Raw genomic sequence first — 23,812 nt, forward strand, 5'->3', positions numbered from 1 at the left:
TATTACATTTTCACATATGACAAAGGCAGTCTTACATTTATATAAATGAAGAACATATAAAATGATACCACTTTAGTTGCAAACAGTTTACATCACAGATATCATTGAAACAACTGTAGTTGCTTTGAATTTCTGAGTCCCTTATTTTCATTGTCAGTGGTTCTAAATATAATGCAAACAACAAAGTGGAAGCGGATAACCCTGCCTGGTTCCTCTACTCAAGCGGAAATTATCGGAGAGGACCCCACACACTTTAATTCGCACCTCCAATCCCTCACATATTTTTCTAATCAACCTTATAATTGTATCAGGGAAAGCAAACATTTCCATTGCCCTGGTCATGAAATCCCAGTCTACTCTGTCAAATGCTTTCTCTGCATCTAGACCCACCAATAACTGTGGTATTTAGACCCACCAATAACTGTGGTATTTTCTTACATTCTGCTTCCCCCTGGATCATCAGTGTTCTGTTAATATTGTCAGATGTTTGCCTCCCCTCTACAAAACCACACTGATCCATATCTATCAATTTTGATATTAATTTTGCCATTCTTTTAGCCATTATAGACATGAATACTTTATAATCATGGTTTAGTACTGAAATAGGACTATATGAAGCTGGATTTGATGGATCTTTACCCTCTTTAGGTATTACCATTACGACCGCCTTCTTCAGGGATGCTGGTACTTCTCCTCCTCTTAAAACACTGTTAAACAAAACCTTCTAGATCTTTATCACTTTTTTCTCCCCCTAATCTCCAAACTTCCACAGGATTGCCATCTATTCCTGGGCACTTTCCTGTAGATTGGTTATACGTAGCCATTTTTATCTCATTCCTTCGTATCCTAACTGTTAGTGAATGAGCCTTGTCTACCACTAACTTTGGCATATTTAATTCTTCCATAAACATTTCCATTTGTACTTTTTCCTGATTTCCATATTTCTCTGCTTTATACAAATTTTCGTAAAATTTCCAAAATATTTCTAGTACTTCTACAGGGTGTCTTGTTACTTTCCTTGTTATAGGCTCCCTAAGCTTGGTGACTGTCCTTTTCACTTTCTGTTGCCTGAGTTGTTGTGCTAAAAGTTTTGTGCTCTAGAATTACTATCAAAAACAGTTGCTTAATAGCAATCTTTCTAAACCCATGCATATTATCAAGGTAATCCCTTATTTTCTGTTTAGTATTCTGTAGTTGCTTCTTTTCTTGTTCTGAGAGATTTCCCCTGTTTTGCAATAGTTTAACATTTGTCAGTCCCTCTAAATAATTCTTGTTACTGTTTAACCATATCTCCCATTCTCTTATTTACAACCTAGTTTTAAACTCTACTTTCATTTTTCCCACTCCTTAGCTATGTTTTCAGATAATAATTCTATCTTCTCTAGTAACTCCTGAATTAATTCCACAACCCATCCCTTAAATTCCTGTTTTTCAACCGATAGGTGGGAAAGTACCAGTGTCTCATTTTTATTTCATTACATTGTGCTTTTATTTTAGTTATCATTGGTGCATGATCTGAAATAGTTATTGGGTATGTTTCAAGATCTTCAATTAAATGCACATGTTCCTGTGAGATATAAAATCTATCTAGTCTAGCCTAGTTTTTGTATCTCGATGAGTAATATGTAAATTCCCTCCGAACTTCTAGTACTGAATTTACATCTTCCATGCCAAACAATTTCATAAATTTCTTCAAAAATCTACCATCCTTTGTTATATTTTCCCTTCTTGCCCTCCCCCAGACACATCTTCACTGTTGCAAACCAAATTCTAGTCTCCACGTATAAGTAAATATACCTTGCTGAAAGCTAATTATTTCTCTCAGAAATTTCTTAAGCTCCTTTATAGCAGTTTTTGGGAGGATGTAAAAATGTAATCCTCCTCCTCAGCCAGTAGCCCCTTAGTACTATGCATCTTACATTATTATCTTTTTTCTCTCTTCTATCACTATTGGAGCTCCTCTTACAATTAATATAAGTACTCCTCTTTTCCTTTGCCCCAGATATTCTGCTGAATAACCATCCTGAAAACCTTTCTTTAGCAAATTCACATGTTCAGTTCTTTCCAGGTGTGTCTCCTGTAGCATAGCTAATTGCACTCTACATTTTTAAATATAGTTCACTACTCTTTCTTTTTTATATTAACCCATAAGTCCATTCAGATTGAAAGACATTACAGGAAAGCTTCATTATCTTATATAGTTATTATTACCACCTTTTATATATAACTGCTCTTTTGCTAGATGTCTAGTTCCAACTTTTATATTACATGTGTATACTGTTCGGCAGGTTGGTCTTTTATACAGTTGTTTCATGTCATATCCATTTGTGCCTATGTCACATCTTACATGACTTTTTGTTTTTTTGAAAGCCCTCAAACAGAGCAAACAAACCCCCAAAAAATCTTCCTAAAACCTATGAACTTAACAATAACACACACAACTAAATACATCTTCAAATACTGTTTTTTGCTTCCTAATAACAACATAAGTTCTAAATTGATAGCTACATAGACAGGCTAAAATTAACCAAAAAGAAAGGTTAGTCATGCTAAGACTCGAAACCAAAAAATGTGGTCCACAGCAGAAAGAAGGTAAATGGAAGTCCAGTAGGTGAAATTCAACGAACAAATTTATTGGATAAAAACCACACAGTAACAAATCCCTCAAGCGCTTTCGCTCAGTGCAATACTGAGCTTTATCAAGATGAACACCATGTAACAACTGCTCCTATTTAAATACTAAAAAAATCATGTGATCAATTAAGTTAAAAAACTAATTGATAAAATATCACCTGCAAGTGCTTGGTATTAAAAGGGCTACATGTAAAACCAGTTAAATAGCCTTGTCATAATATTTCTCATATACATAAAGGCTCGAAACATAAACTTCTTGCTAAACATTGTTCAACAACAATAAAACATTAAATGAATCATATTGCGATCAAGATAATAAATGCTAATGAATACTAAATAAGTATGAAGAAAAAATAAATAAGTAAAAAATAATGAATAAATATAAAAAAATCAAAATAATAAAAAATGTATGAATCAATTCTTTGGGAGTATATTAAGTATGTGAATATACCAATTTTATGTTGTATTATTATAATTTGGCTCTTCTTAATTTCAAAACACTGCTCAAGTTCATGTTGTCATTAAGCCCTGGCCATTTTGCAGTGTCCAACCTTAATTGCCATATAAGCTCTTTATATTCCAGTTTACTCTCCCAGTCACCCCCTCTACCATCCGGTGTAAGCTGCTCTAAAACAATAAACCTAAGCTCCATGTTGGGACAGGACAATGAATGCTTGTAAAAAGCATTAGATTCCTTCTTCTTTGTGATGTCATATAAATGTTCATAAATTCTTCTTTTTAATGTCCTTTCTGTTTTCCCTACATAGAAGCTTTGGCATTTTAAACAAAAACCTAAGTAAACAACATATTTCGTGTTGCAATTAAAATACCCACTTGCCCGACATATAAATTTCCTTGATGGAATATGTAAAGTGTCACCATTGAAAATGTTTGGGCACTGTTTACACATTCCACACTTAAATGTTCCTTTCTTGCGTCTAATGTTAACAGTTTCTGTTGTATGCTTTCTTTCAAACAATTCTTTCAAATTAGTGTCCCTTCGCCTAACAAATTTAGGTTGCTTTGAAACCATCTCTGTTAATTCTTCATGTAATGAAAGTACGGGCCAAAACCTTAGTACTGCTTCCTCTATTAACCTAGAATTACTGGAAAAAGTGTGTGTGTATACATTTTGCTCAAACTTTTGGGGGTTGATATTCAGCTCATCCACTAACGTGGTGGTAGACCATAATAAAGGTGGATATCTATCTTCCCTATGCATACATACTTCTAAGGCCAGAGTGTTGACCAATGTGACAGGATAACCTCTTTCGTAAAACCTCTCTTTCAAGAAGTTCACCTCTTCTAAAACATTTTTTGTAGTACTGGTCATTCTGGATGCACGTATGAGCTGCCCTTTAACAATCCCTTTCTTTTGATGAAAAGGGTGGCTGCTCTCAAAGTGCAGGTATGAGTTGGAATATGTTGGTTTCCTAAATACCTTTGAACCAAACCTGTTGTTGATAGTGTCTTTGAACAGGGTAATGTCCAAATAATTTAAACTTTGGTCACTGACAGAATGTGTGAAAACCAAAAATGAGGTGGTAGAGTTGATGTAACCAATGAAATCCAAAAACTCTTCTGTTGTTCCGCACCATAAAAGGCATATGTCGTCCAGGTACCTAACATAATGTTTGATATGCTTCGCCCATGCCGTCGCAAATATAAAAGTCTGCTCCCATTTGTGCAGTACAATATTCACGTAGGTAGAAGCACATGGAGCACCATCGCCACACCCATCTTTTGTTTATAAATTTCACCATTGAAACAAAGGAAATTGTTACTTAACACGATTTCCATAAGTTCTACCAGTAAGTTGGAAACATTCGCACCAAGATTAGCCTCATTTGCCGACACCTCATTAAACCAACTCAAACCCGTTGAATGGGGTATGCTCAGAAATAATTGTACAATGTCAATAGTTGCCATCAAAAGGTCAGGGTGATACAATTGAAATCCTATGCCTTTAAGGAAGTCCCAGGAGTTTTTACAAATGTATTTCAAAGATGTAACAAATCCCTTGAGCACATGATCTATACATTTTCCTAAAGGTTCTAGGATACCTTCTTTACCAGAAACTATTGGTCTAAATTGCAATGGGTCCAACCCTTTGTGGGTTTTTGGAATACCAAAAATCACTGGGGTTCTTGGTTTGGCTACAAATAAATAGTTGTATAACTTTTCATTGAAAGTACCTTGCAGCAAATGATCCATCAACATGTAGTTTATTTTTGAGTATGCTATGTGTAACTCATTTCTAGATACTATGTCATATTGTTCGGAGTCCTGTAGCATGCAATGAATGTGTGTGTCATAATCCGTGTTATACATCAAGACCAAACCACCCCCTTTATCTGGCTTCATCACTGGTAAGAAACTTAATTAAATTAGCCTCGTTTGAACCAAGGTTGTTGGAAGCCATGACGGGTTTTCTGGTATTAATGACCCTCATCTCTCTTTCCACTAACTCCTCAAACACTTGGTAGTAGGGTGTACTGGAGGGTTGAAGGTACTCTTTCTTGAGAGTGCTGTGTCAGAATGGGGTTGTCCTTTAAAATGCAGTAACAAGTTCAACTGTCTAACAAACATTTTGAGATCTATTAACTCTGCTTCTAAATTAAGTGGTCGTGCTGGTACAAAGTGCATACCTCTTGTAAACAAAACAAAGTGCTCTTCACTAATGTGTATGTCCGTAAAATTATATACAGAAAAGTTATTCTCAGTTATCACAGTGAATTTCTCGGAAAGGTTGGGAAACTTGTCTGAATTTACATGAAAATCTGGGTCCAACTGTGAATGGACATTCACAATCATTTGTTCCATCTCCTCGGTGGAAATCTGGTCCCCCTCCCCCCTGATTTGTCTGGGGGAAATGTAAAATCCTGGTGTGAGTTTTTTCTTTCCTTTTCTGCCAACCCCTCACTCCTTCTGGGTACCTCAACATTTGTATCAGTGTTATTATTGTTATGGACACTAAACAAGGCTAAAATTAACCAAAAAGAAAGGTTAGTCATGCTAAGACTCATAGTACAGCCTGTACTATTAGTAAGTGCTGTTTGATTTTGTATTTCTTCATAACCCTCCCAGTTGAGAAAACACTTGAATGCTCTCAGTAAACACTTTCTCTAAGCCATTTCACTTTATCAAATTGTCTTTTAGTGACATGAAAACCAGACACAGAACTGCTAAGGGTACCTTGTTTATCAGAAAAAAGCCTTACAGTATTCAATATTCTTTTTCATTTACATGCTTTATAATAAACTTGTTACTGAATAGCACCTAGAGTTTGTACCCAGTCATTTCCCTATGCAAGCATGAGAAAAAGCACACTGATTTTTCTTTTGTCATACTCTCTTAACCAGACCCTTCCACTCTCCACCTCATCTCCTCCCCATCTCATTTTTTTTCATTGCTCTGCCTACATTTCTCAAAACTGAACAAAGAAAAAGAGAGAAGAAGGGTGAACAAGAAAACACAAAAACACCTGTGTATATTAGTGTCTCCATTGCATTTAAAAAACACTGGGAGAACTTTACTTCAAGTCTAACTGATTTTGTATTATCTTTAAAGCTGTCACGCCTGGGAAAACCTTTGATTGGTTTCAGTGAACATTATGCCCTAGTCAATTTCTGTGTTCTTTTTTCTTATTTTGCCTCAGCTAATCCCCTTCCTCCAGACTGTCTCCAGTTTCTCTTTATCAGATTGTCTCCATGGAGGCATGAAGACCAGCTGCAGAAATGCTACTTAGTATACATATTTATAAGTGCCAGAAAAAAACTTACAACATTTAATAGTCTTTTTCATTTACTTGCTCTCTCTCATAAAACAAAGGTCCTTAATCAGTCATTTCCCCATGCAAGAATGAAAAAGAACATCAATTTGAACTCTGTCATCCCATCTTAACCATTAACCAGGCTCCCTTTTTCCTTTTTTTCCCCTTGCATTGCCTATGTTTCTCAAAACTACACAAGAAGAAAAAGAGGAGGAGGAAAAATAAAAACAACACCGGTTTACAATCCTTATTACACCCAAAAATAGCATGCAAAGAAAACCATAAAACACAGATACAGTACTATTAAGAAAAAAAAGTGTTTTCTGTACTTACAGTTAGCATTCTCCCCTCTCCCCCCCAAAGCATTTTTCCGAACATTAATGACATGAAGCAGGGCATATACTTTAGAGTCCCCCACTCAGCAAATTTTGAAGAAGTCCAATATTTCCAGACTTTCTTGTGTTGTCATATTTCAAAAATATAATTACTGCATTGTAATCCCACATTGTTACTGATTTTATTACTGTTCTCCATCACCCGAATCCTGTCTCTGCTTCATTTCCAATGTCCTCTCAATTCTTCTAGTCATGCTCCCTTCCTTCTTTCAAACATCTTCTGTTGAAATACTGGAAAAGGTCTCATAGGTGCAATCTCTCTATGGTCTTTATTACTAGAGGAAAAATAAGTAGAATCTCCTTCTGTTTCACAGCTCAGTTTTTGTTGGACAAACTTTTGTATTTCCTCCTTAGCATGTGCTTCATCAAAAAATGATTTTGTCCCTTCAGGGAAAAATGCCATGAAGACAGCTGGATACAGCAGTTTGAATCTTACACCTCTGTCTCGACATTCTCTGAATAGAGGAATGAATTGGCTACAGCAGTTTGAATCTCACACCTGTGACTCGACATTCTTTGACTAGAGGAATGAATTTACTTCTCTTTTGCCGTGTGTACAATGAGTAATCATTCTCCACAAACTCTCTGCTGTCTGCTACTTTTAGTATTTTGTCCTTCTGCCAAAGTTGTAACAGAATCAACTCTTTCTGCTGGTAGGATTGCATCCTTACTATTAAAGGTCTAGGTTGCTTTTTTATGGCTAGGTATGGAGCATACATGCGATGTGCCTGTTCAACTAATCAGTCCTGCTGTTCAATACCAGTCCAGTTGCTTATTTGTGCTTTCATAAAATTAATGCAGTGTGTTCCTTCCAGGTTCTCTGGTATAGCTGAAAATCTCAAGTTTTCCCTACATGCTCTGTCCTCTAATTCTAATATTTTTTTGAAACATGTCTTCCTGAGCAGTCTCATATTCAGCCAACCTTTTTGTCATTTCGACCTCTGATTTTTGCAGCTTTATCATCTCATCTGAATATCTGTTTAAAGCTTCTTCCATCCTTTTGTTGTTTGTCTTGATATACTCTATCAGTCTTTTGTTTATTGTAACCAGGTCTGTATGGAGAGTTGTCTTATGTCATCCTGTAGGTTAGTGGAAGTCATGTCTGAAGGTTGCATTACTTTTTGCTGAACAGCTGCAGAACTCTCTCTAGTCAGTATTTCTTCTTCACTTTTTGTAGCTGATTTTTTCCAGGTCTTCTGTATTTCTTTATTCCTGGCATCCAGGCAGTGTACTTACTAGCCAGTTACTGAAATTCACCCATAAACACAAGTCTACTGGCCTTCTCTACTGAGTTTCTGTTTTCACACTGGGAGAGCTTGAAACAAGCTGTTACTCAGTGTACAGCCATCTTAGAACTGAACCTTAGTGTAACTATTTTTTCAGTGCATCTATGGCTAATAAGTTTTTTGAGTGCATCTATGGTAGTAATTATTTATGAGATTAACTCTGTGCAGAAAAATATATATTTGTATTCATGTAAGTGCGTAATAGCAAACTTAAATAAAAATTCTGCAAGAGATATTACTAAGAAATAGGGTGGGAGGCTTTTTTCTGCTAGTGTATTCATTATGTCATTGCCGCATTAGCATAATCAAGCCTCCCAAGTAATGTAGGCATGGTCACACCCCCAAATCCGGTGTCAGTCAAGGTGGGAACACCTCTACCTGTGCAGTCCTGCCCCACCAGGGTGATCTTTTTCTAAGTAAGCCAGATCTAGCCTCTGTTTTATATAGCAAAACCCAAGAAAACAGTTATTCATTTCTTTATTTCTTAATCTCTTTCTCTCTTTTTTAAACTCAGTAACTTGGCATTCTAAAAATTAATCAGATCTGATTTACCTTGTACCGTGCATTTCATTTGTGTGTCTTGTGCCACCAGCTTATGATGACCTTGCTCTATACCTCCCTAGTGCTTAGTGCTTCCAAAATATTTCCTGATGTTTCTGAAATCTTGCTGGAATTCAGTGCATTGTTTATTTCTCCTCTGTTCTCCTGACCATTCTTAGGATTTCTGTTTTCCTGCTCAAATGCTGCCAATGCTGCCAAGGTATAAATTGAAAAGACCACGTTGTTTTGTTCCTGGCCTTTTCAATACCTCATAGTCAGCTTGACCCTTCCCAACACTTCTGATTTATTGTTACCCTAACTGGCTACCCCCCTCCTCTTAGACACCTACATCCGAGCTGAACTTCCTTAGACAAATGGAGGCTTGCTGTGATCTGGCATGCCAGACATTCTTCTTCTGCTATTTATTTTGTGGATATGTAGCACATCCATCAATGTGTGATCAGAGGATGCCTTGTAGGCTGGGCATAGATCACCTCATAGCAGTCAATAGGAGATTGAGTACAGGAATAGGGCTTTGAAATGGTCTGCATAGGACTTGTTGTTTACTCCGTGTATTCTTTTTGTGAATAACCTCTATGGTCTCTCAAGCTGTTGCAAGTGACTGATCAAGTGCATACTGAAGTGTTCATTGTACTCATTGATTGGTCTGATAAGAGCCAAGTGCAGTGGAACAGTGACCTCTCTGGACCTGGATAATGTGTCCTAAATTATAAGTAGTGCAATGTAGAATAATTTTCTCACCACAGTAGACACATGGTGGTCAAAAGTCAGGTTACTGTAAATGCATTCCCATATTCCTGAACACTGATTCCACTTTTGGGGGTGAATTATCAATGTGGTAATTTCCAGGGGTGAATGTCTTTCCAATCTTTCCAAAAGGTGCTGTTATGCATTTTTTCACACTGAATTTTAGTCCATGGCTCTGTGATCAGTTGCTTGTCTGTCTGAGGCCCTGATAAGGATATCTGTGTTTTTAACAGATTTTAAGACCACACCTAGTTTGCAGTTGTGTGCATAGTTTGTCTGCCAGAACCCATAATGCTTGCCTTGAGTTCAGAGAAGTAGATGCTAAAGAGGATTGGCCCCACTACTGATTCCTGTGGGTCTCCTCTAGTGATTTACCTCTTTGTCAAGGTGGACTCCTCATCCTAACTTCCTGCATCCTTTCAGTGAGCCAAATGGCTGTCCATCAGATGACATATAAGCTTATGTCTAATTTTGTAGGTTTATCTGCAACGTCTGAGTGAGGTATTGTGTTGAATGCCTTGGCCAGGTCGATATGTAAACATTATGTACTATGCCCTGTTTTAAAAAATGGAAATGTGTAAAGCATCCAGGCCTTCTTTTGGGCACAAGTATTCAGACAGGATGGTATGCATTTGTCTAGATCAGGGAAGAGAATGTTTGCAGCAGATATTTTGCAATATTTGACAAACACTAGCCAGGATTTTTACCAGGTCAGAAATGTAACAGTTCACAGATAGCAACATTTGATGCATCTCTGATGGTTGTTAATGCTAGGAGCATTAATAATAAAGTTTTTTATTAGAAAATTTACTACATTCCCACAAGATTGATGTTTTTATTGTTTGTAAAACATAGTTAAAGAACAATGACTAGAAACCAATTCTAACAGGGTATAAATGTTTTTACTGTAACAGACATTCTAACAAAAAATCAGATGGAAGTGTTATGATAGGGATTAAAGATAGCTATGAGACCTGTGATTATTACATGTTCAGTGATAACACTGATACCATAGACTGTGCAATTGTGACAATAAAGACAACATTGGAACATATAACAATTGTTGGAGTGTATAGACCACCAAAGTCAAGTGCAGATGACCTAGAGGAATTCATACATTTCTTACATGAAACACAGGAGGGAAGAATAATATTAGCTGGGGACTTAAATTTACCAGAAACAAACTGGAATAATATTGATTCAACAACATTAGTAAAGAAATTATTCACAGAGTATATTCAGGAACAACAAATGCTTCAGATTGTAAAAAAAACTACCAGGGGACAGAATATACTAGATATTGTTTGTGTTCCCAAAGAAATTACTGTAACTTCAAGCCAAGTTTTACCACTGTTGCTGTGCAGTGATCATGGATTTATTAAGGTTAATTTGTTGCTAGATAATTCTGCCAAACTGAAATCTAAGCCAATGCACAGAAGGTTAATTACAGATTATAGGGAAGCACAACAGTTACTATATAAAACTAACTGGAGTGAGGTGTTCAGTGGAAAAACTGCAGATGGAATGTGGAAAGTTTTGAAAGAGAAATTGTTTGAGTGCAAAAAGTCAAAAAAATGTTTAACATCAGGATCTAGGCACACAACATCAGGGGGTATATTTCCATAAGAACAATATACCTGATTAAGGTGAGAGACAAAAAATATAAGAAATGGAAGACAGGTCGAACTACAACTTTGAAAACTGAAATAAACAAGCTGGACAAACTGATTAAGCATAGTGTTAGACAAGATCAAGAAAAATTTGAATAAAATTTATGTAAAGATATTGGGCATAATGGGAAACCTTTTTATAGATACATAAGATGTGGAAGGAGTAAAGATACACAAATTGACAAACTGTATGCAGATTCTAAAACGTATTCTCAGACATGACAGATTATATAGGATAGCTGCATGGCTTACAAATAGGACATGGCAAGTAACACACACCAACTGGACAGGTGAAATCCTTGGTTACAGTCAAGGTATCCCACAGGGCTCTGTACTAGGCCCTTACTTGTTTAGATTGTATCTTTCAGACCTTACTTTTTCATCTGAGGTGTTCTACAGTCTATATGCTGATGACCTGAAATTGGGTAAACTGATTACAAGTGTTACAGATAAGGCATGTCTGCAAAATAATTTGACTAAATTGACCATTTGGGCACAGGAGAATAATATGTTGATAAATACATCAAAAACTAAGCATATGAGATTTGGGAGACATAAACTGAAAGGTGAATATTTAATACAGCACACAGTGATTGAAACTGTAGACTCATTTAAGTACCTGGGTATATGGGCAGATTCAGCTATGTGTTTTTCTAATCACATCAACCAATTGGCTAATGATAGTTATAGAACTATAGGTTGTGTAAAAAGATTTATAAAGTCTAGGAAAGCAAACATAATGAAGTCATTGTTTGTTAGTTACATTAGACCCAAACATGAGTATGGAATAACAATATGGAAACCCTATAGGAAAACAAGCATGAATAAACTGGAAAGAGCACAGCGGAAATATACCAAGGGCATCCATGGATGTGAAAATCTAAGTTATCATGAAAGACTAAAATATCTGAACTTGTACAGTGTCGCTTACAGATATTTAAGAGGAGATCTTATTCAGGTATAGAGGACATTTACGGACAACTACCTCTGGGAATGTTTGGGGTTATCAAAAAGTAGCAGAGAATCATCAGATAGCCTATGTAGAAGATTCTATAGGAATGAGAAGTGTACTAATTGGTTCTCTGACAGAGTAGCTGATGCTTGGAACAGACTACCAAATTACATTAAAGCAAGTACTATTTTAGATATTTTTAAGAACAGCCTGGACATTTATTGTGGGAAGAAGTGTTTTGGTATATTGGCAAGCTAGAAGGGCATTAATCCCCATGCTTGAAACATTTGTGTGTATGTATGTATGTATGTATATATTTACTCTCATCCATAGCTTTAATGACCTTCTTAAATAAGTCCACCAGGTTTAGTAGTCATGACTCGCCTTTGCCAAAGAAAGAACTGAGTAAGATCCTGTGTCTGTAGGTTTCTTATGTCATTGTTTATCAGATCCATGATAATTCTTTCTATAGCTTTGCACGTGAGATTAGTCAAACTTAGAGGTCCGTAGTTTCCCATGTCCATGGAAGTCCTTTCCTTGTGTAGAATGATAAATATTGTAGTCATCCATTCAGTTGGCAAAAAGCTTTTCTGGAGGCTATTGTTAAATAGAAGGCCTGACAGGTCATGTTTCGTGTTATTTAGGATGTATCCTCATATTATTAGAGCCCAATGAAGCCGTGTTTTTGGTCTTAGAGGGCACAGTGAGGACCTGTTCACTGCTGTTGGTGGAGAAATACTGGGGCATTTCTTTGGGGTTGACTGATGATACGAGGTAAAGTTTGAGTTAAATTAATCAGCCAGAAGATTTGCTATATTCCTTGCCTCTATATAGGTGATTTCATTCACCATTAGTTTGGTACATTGTTGGGTGCTGCCTTTAAGGTTACAGACATAACTGAAGAAAGCATTACGGTTGTCCTAAGCATGGGAGGATATTTTTATCTCAAATTTGGTTTTGGTGGACTTGATTAGTCCCCTGAGTTTCTTGTTCAAATTGATGAGGGAGTGTCTATCTTGTTGGGCAACTCTCTTCCTGTTTTTGGACATGATTTCCTTTCATTCTATTTATGTGATTCAACCAGAGTGGCTTGTTTTTGGAAGTTTTCCTGTGTTTATTTTGGGTAGATACAGCTATCTGAATGTGCTATTTACTTGATTGTACTGGGTTTCTATGAACAGTTCCTCATAGGCAGTTGTGTTCTCAGGCTTTGTGAACTTGTAATTTTGCTAGACTGTTGCTTAGAAGGAGGTAATTAGCCTTGGAATATTTTTTAAATGTTCTGAGATTAGCTTATGTCTCAGGCTTAATATTTATTTCACAGCAGACAGCTTTGTGGTCCGAACTGATCATGTAAACTTTGCACAAGGGGACTGTATCATTCCCCCATGTTTGTGAGGATCAAGCCAAGGATACTTGTGCCCCTGGTGGGCATGCAGTTTAGATGCTCGAAGGTGTTTGTGTTAACAAAGTCCAGTAGTCTCTGGGACTGCATGTTTGAATTCATGTATGATTCCCAGTGAATGTTCAGGTAGTTAATGTCACCCACAAATATTGTATTGGGTAGAATGGAGAGTCTCTCCAGTTCATTAAAATAAGTTGCATGGCTTCTTGGGTCACGGATGGGGACATATAGCCTGCAAGGGTATGGCATGGCACTTTATTTATGGTAAGTTGGACATGGAAAAGCTCATGTGTCATATTGTTTGACCCGCCTTGAGATGTGTTCATTTTTTATGTAAATTGAGACTCCTCCTCCTCCTTTAGACTATACCTGTGCTATTACATAGCTGTATATATGTATTAGGTTGCATGCAGTCCAGAATGCCATTGAGTAGCCTAGCCAGCTAAACCCAAGAACAGTTCAATGAATTAAGCTTCATGATCAAGGAGTGCCATACTATTTACCACCGTGGAGGATTTGTAATTTACCAGCTATTTATTCAAAAATTGTTTGAATGTAGCCCATGTGTTGCATTGTCTGACATGTGCATTAGCTGGGAGGGTGGCCTAATGGTTAAGGTGTTTGCCTTACAAATACAAGGTACAGGGTTTGAATCTCACAGGGGATAATTGGCTAGGCTTAAAATGTCTCGCAAGGGCAGTTAGCCTAGTACTAACCTATAAACCTATGTACAGGAAGTTCATTTATTAAGTATAGGATTTCTTGAGACAGAAATCTATTGTGCCAGCATGCTCTGTTTCTGTGTCTGAGAAGATTATGGTCTTTGGTGAGGGTGCTCATGGTGCTGTTTATTTTGTATAGCTGCACAAGAACAAACAGGGTGCAACAGACCATATAGTGTGCTGATGGGCAGCACTCTGTGTTCCTTGGAATGGCATGCAGTATAAGAACTACACATATAAAAAAGCCTCTAAACCCTTGATATAGGTATCACTATGAATACCAGGTTAGAGGTCTCTATGTAAATATTATCATGAGGGCTTGAACCCAAGCTTCACACATTATACCTTTTGTACCATAATACATGCCAGCTAATGTCAGCATGTTCCCAAAGGGGCTTTATAAGAAAGATATTTTCATGCAGTTGGCAGACCACAAACAAGGTAATAGTCAATCAAACATGCAGGAAGCCCCAGTACAACAAAAGGTACTGTTGGAAGGTACAATGTGTGTTTTACAACTAAAATTCATTATATTGTTTAATTACAGAGATACATTTTTTGAAAATGTAGTATCATGGTATGGTGTTACTGTATTTCTTTTTTGAAGGAGAAATAGAGTGAAGGCATGCAACTTTGTAACCTATATCTCCTGCCCTCCTTTTTTAACCTGAGAGCTTGATCATCTCAGATGGCCACAGGCAGAATGTATGGTTACTGCCATGACAAGCAATAACTTCTTTATTCTGCTGCTACTTGCCACCAAGTCAATTACTGAAGGCTTGAACAAGATCCATTCTGAATTCACATACCCAGTTTTTCCAGGTATATGGGAGGTCTTCTGAAGATGGAATCCAGGAAACCCAGAATTTTGATTAACTCTGTTGCAATGGACATACTTTGATGGGACTCATTCAGTTGCAGAAGAAGATGCCACAGTATGCATATGTTGGTATATAGATGCCTGCCCACCCTGGCCAACACCAGCCATCATGTCTACCAGCAGGTGACCAAGGGGGCTCTTCTGAACCACTCTCAGAGGAGCAGCTTCCACCACTCTCCTGAGATGCTGCAACTGAGGCCACCAACAAGCACTGCAGGTCACATCCCACAGGCTGAGCTTCATCACCTGAGGAGATGCAGATCAGAGGTCCTGCAGGTGTCACAGCCACTCATGCTCTGGTCATTTCAAACCTTAGTGGCCACTACCGCACTTCATCGGTACCACAGCTGTACTTTATAGAAAGAGAAAAGGAACCAAAAAAAGCAGCAGATTATTACGTGTGGGAAGCCAATGCATTCAAATATGGCAATATGGATAGCTAGAGAGCCTGACATGTTTCATTAGATAGCCTTCTCCATTCAGTTCTACCTCCTTTGCTATGTTACAACAAATCACACACACTCAGCACCACTACAGATACCCAAAAACAGGAGCCAATCACAGTGACAGATGCTACTCTGAATATACAGTGCTACAGCAGTAAGATAACTCCTTCTCCCTAACTTCAGCCTCCCAATGGGCAAGCAGGTCTAGGTGTGGCCTCCACAGTTATTAAACCTGTGCCTGCACTGATCACCACAGTGAGTGACATTAATATTATCACTTAGTGCCCTGGCAAGGTGCTGCTTGGTATCAGTTTTATTGAGAGGGCCATCACACCCTAGAGTTGGCCCTGCCATGTGGGCCACCCTTCCTAATGAAGTAAAAAAAATCAGTTAATATTAAAAGATTTCAAATCAGCATTAACAGGCTACCTAGAAATTGAATTTCTTGTAACTGCATTAAAAGTGCTGTCCAGTTTAAAGTATTGGTTACAAACTCCATCAGCTGTGTGACATCCCTCCTCTGGGCCAGTGATCAAGGAACCTCAGTCCTCACCACTGACACTGGTGAGGGATGTTCACTTTGAACAAAGATACACACAGTATTTCCAGATGCAACTCTCTGCACCAAGCACAATTTCCGTTAAGCGCACACAGGGAACAGAGTCTGTGGTCTGGGTTTCTTTCTCTCTTTCTCTCTTTCTGTCTCTCTCCAGGCCCCCCAGTAAGACTCCCCACTGGTACAGCTATAGAGTTGAGTCCTCTGCTGAGTGTCCCAGGCCAAATCCTCCAATACACTCTCTGTGAAACCAGTCTTTTTGTCCCTGCTCCAAGTAGCTGACACACTTTGAGATTTGATTTTCACACACACACACACACACACACACACACACACACACACACACACACACACACACACACACACACACCTGGAAAAGGCTGGCACAGCTTTACTGGCTATGCCCCATCTGCCAAGACTATAGGGTATATACTGCCACCAGAACACGCCAAAGCCAGCTACTCAAAGGGTCTTACAAGGGTACCCAATTACACTGTGTACAATCGATACTAATACAAATGATAGTTTATACCAACAACAAGGCTTTCAGGAGTGGCCAGAGTTGTCACCAAATATATATGAGTACTCTCAGAGGTTAAAATATTCTCTAAGTGACCAGCCACAATAAAAAGTTTAAATATATTTAATAATAAATAATAAAAGGTCATGAAAATATTAAATATGTATTTACAGTAAACACCAAAGTTTCAGCACAGGAAATATTAAAAATAACACAGGTGGAAAGGTTCACACAGATACAAAAATACAATTTTTAACTATCCTTTCATAGCATAACATGTTAAGAAACTTGTGGATTTAAATGGATGTGCTTAAAACTGGGGGGCCTTGTAAGTTGGGTATTTTATTTTGGCAAATATGAAATGCTACTTATGTGGAAATGACTTTACATGGTATTACAGCAGAATACTAGATTGTTCATCCAATTAACCTTTTTAAGCCCAGCAACTCTTTCCAATAAAGTTAGTTATTAGTTCTCAGGGGTTTTACAGGGGTATAAATACTTGGGTATAGGTGGCCAAGCATTTACAAGTTTCTGTCAGAGCAATAGGGAGATGGGTGCCAGACCATGGGTATATTTGTGGTTCCTTAGTCACTGATCCAAGTTTCTCTGAGTGCAGACATGAGCTCTATTTCACATTGATGGGAAGCCTGCCCCAGAGAACGGGGAGCCTCTTAAACACACAACCCATCCCTCCAGCATCTCCTATTTGCTGCAAGCACTGTTTGGAGTTTTACAATTGTTGTAGTTCCATTTGTTCAAATATGCAACTGGTCTAGAAGGGATGGATTGGAGGATGCTTTGTAGGTCAAGTGTAGACCATCTCAACAGCCCATAGGACACAAGATATAAAGACAAAGCTTGGAGGTAGTGTGCATATGATTTGTTTTCCAAGTAGTGTATTTTTGTTAAGAATACTGTTGTTTCAGTCACACATGCTTGGTCAGATACATATCGAAGGGAGCATTATACTCACTTGGTCTTATGAGAGCAGAATACAATGGAATGACTGCATGTTGGATGTAGATGGCCTACCCCCTGCTTATAAGTTGTGCAGTGTATAATTTCCTTACTACTGTAGGCAACTGATGGTCAAATGTAGCATCGCTGTCTACATGCATTCTCAAATCTTTGACTTGAGAGTCAACCCTTAAGGATGCATTATCATTGTAGTTTGGGGGTGGCAGTCTTTCTGGAAGATGTTATGATGCACTTTTTGGCATAGTTTTAGACCATAAATCTGGCACTAGTTAGTCTATCAGGCCTGTTGGAGGGGGATTCAGTGACTAGACCCATTTTGCATGTTACATGTTGTAGTATTCCTTCCCACCCACCTACCCCTCTTGTTGTATAGCATTTCCCTTTCTGGATGGCAAGGACTGGCGTTACCATTGCTAGGACTGGTTCTGACTGGGGCTTACAGTTCTGAGGGCTGGTGTGTGCAGGCGTCACTTTTGTGGTCGGCGTGCTGCTAGCCACATCGGACATCTCACGCACCATACAGTGACAGATTTTTGTGAGGTGGTCGGTGGCTTGGGTAGCGGGAAGAGTGGACCTGTGTGTGCTGAATACTGCAACATGGAAGAGAAGGACATCTATGGTTAGTTTAAGATTTTACACAACTTTTCTATCTTGGATATTACTGGAATTTATTTCTTGGAATCGTGAACTTTAATATTGCATAGCTTTCCTCTTATAAACTGGGCAGGAGCTTGGAGGACATGCTGATAAGTTTTGTTTCCTGCTATGCATATTTGTAGACATCCTTCCTTACGTACTTTCCTTGTGGGGTTCTATTTGTGATTTTATTGTAGGTTTCCCTTTTTTTTAATTAGTTTAAGCCTGTGAATGTTTACATGCAATACTGAAGATATTGTATGCCCTGAAATGTCCCTGCAACCTTTATGTAGGTGAAAGTAAAAGCTTTTAAATCTAAGTTGCAGGAGCATATTGGGGACATTAAGAAACAATGGTCTGACATTCCCGTTGCTTGGCACTTTAAAGTCATCTGGATGATTTTTCAGGTTTACAGGGTACTGTTCTTGAGCAGGTGGTAGTTGGGTTTGGGGGAATCTTTTAAAAATCAATTACCATACAAGGAATTTGTGTATTAAATATGGCACTTTAATGCCTTTGGGCTTAAATCCGGAATGTAACTGAAGTATCTGGTTTAATTGCTTTATTTTATTGAAAGTGTGCTCTCTGTAACATACGTGTATGTATGTATCTAACATAAGATATAATATATATAATACATAATATGGTTAACATGAGACTCCTTTCTAAATAACTTAGTAGAGATATTACCATGTTCATCCTTATCAACATATACATCTAAAAAAATTATACCAATCTCTGAGACATTCAGGGTAAATTTTAAAAAATCACTAGCTCTATTAACATATAATATAAAATCATCCAACTGTGATATTGACCCCTTCCAAAGAAGGAAGAGGTCATCCACAAACCTCCTGTAAAACAAAATGAAATGGCTAAATGGACCTTTTAATAAGTGTTCAGTCTCCCACACTGACATGACCACATTGGCATAGCAGTTAGAGTAGGAGCCACCCCATGCTTTTGTCTAAAAATCTTGTTGTCAAAAGTAAAAATGTTATTATTAAGGACCAGACTCAATAATTTCATAATTAGACTAACATTTGCTTCCGTAAACTCACCATTATTACTGAAAAGTTTTGTTACATATTCCAAACCTACATCATTAGGAATCATTGTAAACAAGGAGACTACGTCTAACGTGACAAACAGAAATTCTTCACATTAATTGTTAACATTCAAGTCACAGTATAAATCACATAAAAAATGTTCAGTGTCTCTCAAAATTATTGGAGACTTACTTATCAATTTCCTAAGATGTTTCTCTAAATAAATAGAAATAGATTCAGTACTCCAATTGTGACCCGCAACTATGGGTCTTAAAAGAGGTTTGGTGGGGTGCTTATGAATTTTAGGGAGTCCCTGAATGATAGGTAAAGTGGGAAATGGTGTATTAAAATATTTAGCCAAATCACTGTTAATAAGACAAGCCATTTCTAAATACTTAATGGTTTTAGAGATATTATAAACAACAGTATCTACTTGAGAACATGTAATAGTCTCATAGAACTTAGTGTCACTTAGCATATCCAACATTGTTTTATTATAATCACTTTTATCCATAACTACTACTTGACCACCTTTATCCGCTGGTCTGATGACCAACTGATTATTACTTCCAAGTGCTCGTAGGGCATTAAACTCTGTTCTGCTTAAGTTATGCCACTCATTATACCTTCTGGATTTCTTTTCTTGCTGATATACATTATAGATGTCTGATATACAAATTTGCTCAAACGCATTGACTAATACATTTTGTCTTAGTATAAATGTGCTGGGTCTTTTAAAGCACATATCCGATGGATTCTGTCCATCAACAAACATCATTTTTAAAGTCAAATTGCGTGTAAACATCTTTACATCAAAAGTGGCATCAGTTATAGACATATCAGTAGCAGGTATAAATGTTAGTCCCTTTTCCAGGACCTTACGTTCAAATTCTGAAAGACAATAACTGGATAAATTGAAAACTAATGTCTTACTTGTTGTGCATGTTGGAATGCTCTTTTGATGTATGAACTGTCCATTTCCTCATTCATTTTCTGTTTGTTCTGTGCAGTACTCCTGCCCCTTTGTTGAGACTGTGGTTGTCTCCCTGTTCTGTTGCTGATAGATCGTTCCCTCATTGGCAAGGGGAACTGTAGACCCAGTTTGTTTACATCTCTTAAAAAAGGATTAATAGAATGATTTGAGTCAAGGCACGTCGTAATGTCTTCAGATGCTTAATGCACATCAGCCGTGACGATAATAGTTTTCTTCTTTGCTCCTAGAATAGTATCACTCCAATTTATTGGAGTGTTCTGTGTCTCTAGAGACACATCAGATGTTTCAATAGTTGCGACTGTTGGAGACTCCACATTTAAGCCACTGACTTCTGTAAATACAGCATTCACATCTGCTGTTACTTCCGTTCGCTCTCGCTGACCATTAGTTGCAGAGATCACTCGTGTGGGCGGGTCTGATGAAGATGTACGTGTGTGGTTTTCAAAATCATGTGGCCAGGTGAAGATATTACCGGCTGTAAAATCTTTACAATCGCTTTGGAATTTATTAAATTTAATTTGTAATAATTTTCTAGAATACATGTTGACATTATCAATGGTATCAGCCATCGGTCTAGATAAAACAGCGGAACTGTACTTTTTACATATATCAACATATTTAGTCCTAATAACATTCAATATTGTAGCTTCCTGTCTCATTGCAGATTGTATAAGAAGTTTCAGATAACCAAAGCTGGTTGAAATATTCAATTGCTGCCATTTGCTTAAGAGTTGCACATCACAATCAATTTGGGATGGCATTTTCAATACTCTTAAGCCACGTGGAATAATTTTTTCTGACAAGCTGGCTTCAAGATGAAACTTTTCATATTGTATCTTTTTAGTTTACTTAAATCTTTCTCCAAAGACAGAAGGTCCCCTCTTAGCGCTAAATGATCTATATTCAGTTCATTGTCAGTTCCAACAGATAAGTTGCTGTTATAGAGGAGATTTTCAGAGTATTTACAGAAGTCAGTGGATTAAATGTGGAGTCTCCAACAGTCACAACTATTGAAACATCTGATGTGTCTCTAGAGACACAGAACACTCCAATAAATCGGAGTGATACTATTCTAGGAGCAAAGAAGAAAACTATTATCGTCACGGCTGATGTGCATAAAGCGTCTGAGGACATTACGACATGCCTCGACTCTAATCATTCTATTAATCCTTTTTTAAGAGATGTAAACAAACTGGGTCTACAGTTCCCCTTGCCAATGAGGGAACGATCTATCAGCAACAGAACAGGGAGACAACCACAGTCTCAACAAAGGGGCAGGAGTACTGCATGGAACAAACGGAAAATGAACGAGGAAATGGACAGTTCATACAACATCAAAAGAGCATTCCAACATGCACAACAAGTAAGACATTAGTTTTCAATTTATCCAGTTATTGTCTTTCAGAATTTGAACGTAAGGTCCTGGAAAAGGGACTAACATTTATACCTGCTACTGATATGTCTATAACTGATGCCATTTTTGATGTAAAGATGTTTACACGCAATTTGACTTTAAAAATGATGTTTGGTGATGGACAGAATCCATCGGATATGTGCTTTAAAAGACCCAGCACATTTATACTAAGACAAAATGTATTAGTCAATGCGTTTGAGCAAATTTGTATATCAGACATCTATAATGTATATCAGCAAGAAAAGAAATCCAGAAGGTATAATGAGTGGCATAACTTAAGCAGAACAGAGTTTAATGCCCTACGAGCACTTGGAAGTAATAATCAGTTGGTCATCAGACCAGCGGATAAAGGTGGTCAAGTAGTAGTTATGGATAAAAGTGATTATAATAAAACAATGTTGGATATGCTAAGTGACACTAAGTTTTATGAGACTATGACATGTTCTCAAGTAGATACTGTTGTTTATAATATCTCTAAAACCATTAAGTATTTAGAAATGGCTTGTCTTATTAACAGTGATTTGGCTAAATATTTTAATACACCATTTCCCTCTATACCTATCATTCAGGGACTCCCTAAAATTCATAAGCACCCCACCAAACCTCCTTTAAGACCCATAGTTGCGGGTCACAATTGGAGTACTGAATCTATTTCTATTTATTTAGAGAAACATCTTAGGAAATTGATAAGTAAGTCTCCAATAATTTTGAGAGACACTGAACATTTTTTATGTGATTTATATTGTGACTTGAATGTTAACAATTAATGTGAAGAATTTCTGTTTGTCACGTTAGACGTAGTCTCCTTGTTTACAGTGATTCCTAATGATGTAGGTTTGGAATATGTAACAAAACTTTTCAGTAATAATGGTGAGTTTACGGGAGCAAATGTTAGTCTAATTATGACATTATTGAGTCTGGTCCTTAATAATAACATTTTTACTTTTGACAACAAGATTTTTAGACAAAAACATGGGGTGGCTCCTGCTCTAACTGCTATGCCAATGTGGTCATGTCAGTGTGGGAGACTGAACACTTATTAAAAGGTCCATTTAGCCATTTAATTTTGTTTTACAGGAGGTTTGTGGATGACCTCTTCCTTCTTTGGAAGGGGTCAATATCACAGTTGGATGATTTTATATTATATGTTAATAGATCTAGTGATTTTTTAAAATTTACCCTGAATGTCTCAGAGATTGGTATACATTTCTTAGATGTATATGTTGACAAGGATGAACATGGTAATATCTCTACTAAGTTATTTAGAAAGGAGTCTCATGTTAACCAGTTGTTAAATAGGGAAAGTATGCACCCTGAGTTTATTTTTACAAATACATAATATGTATAATATATACATGTAATATATATGTATATAAAATGTATACATTTGTGTATATATTTGTGTATGTATATATGTGTGTGTGATTTTTTTTTTCTCCTTGAAAGCTTGTATGCTGAAGCACTAGAGTTTTATTGAAGTTTTCTATTGAATTTTTGGTCAGTTAATTGCTTTTATACACTTACCACCATGTAGGCCCCAGATTATTGCCTAGAGCTGACGAGGCACCACCTAGGACACAGCAGCTGTGATCAGACTGGAGTAATGAGCTGCATGTCTTGCGTGAGAAGAGTGTGTTCTGAAATGGTGTTTCTCATAGTGTTGGTAGTAGTAGTGTGGCACTTGTACAAAGGAGAGGAGTCCCTCACTGCTTGTTAAAGGGGTTGTGTGAGTGGACTTTCATGAGCAACTATCTTGCCATCTGGCTCTGTATTTAATATTCAAGTGGTTCTAAGAGCCTAGGTTGTAATTGGTTTTAGTATTTCTCCTTTAAAATCTGTGCTGTGGCACTTCTTTCACACAGGCCAAGAGTAGAGTCTGTGGCTTCTCCTGTTTCTGTAACCTACAGGCCTTTGTGAGGTATTCAGTGCCTCTTGGGCACTAACACCTGTTTGCAGACTACAGAGCAGCCAGATCAGGTTCCCCCATTGAAAAACCTATTGTGGTAGAGGTATATTTGTCACGGTGAATTAAATTGGGTCATATTTGCAGATGTACCCACTTTAGTTAAGCAGTTCATCTTTCGTCTGAAATGGCTGTGGAGTCCAATTTGCATTGACTTCATTTGCTAGCTTTCCATGCTAGTCTGCCTCTGCATAGAGGCTCTGGTACTAAGTGGGTAGGACCAAACTTG

The sequence above is a fragment of the Protopterus annectens genome, chromosome 9.part0, assembly GCF_019279795.1.
Source record: "Protopterus annectens isolate FY-2018-M chromosome 9.part0, PAN1.0, whole genome shotgun sequence".
Classification (NCBI taxonomy): Eukaryota; Metazoa; Chordata; order Ceratodontiformes; family Protopteridae; genus Protopterus; species Protopterus annectens.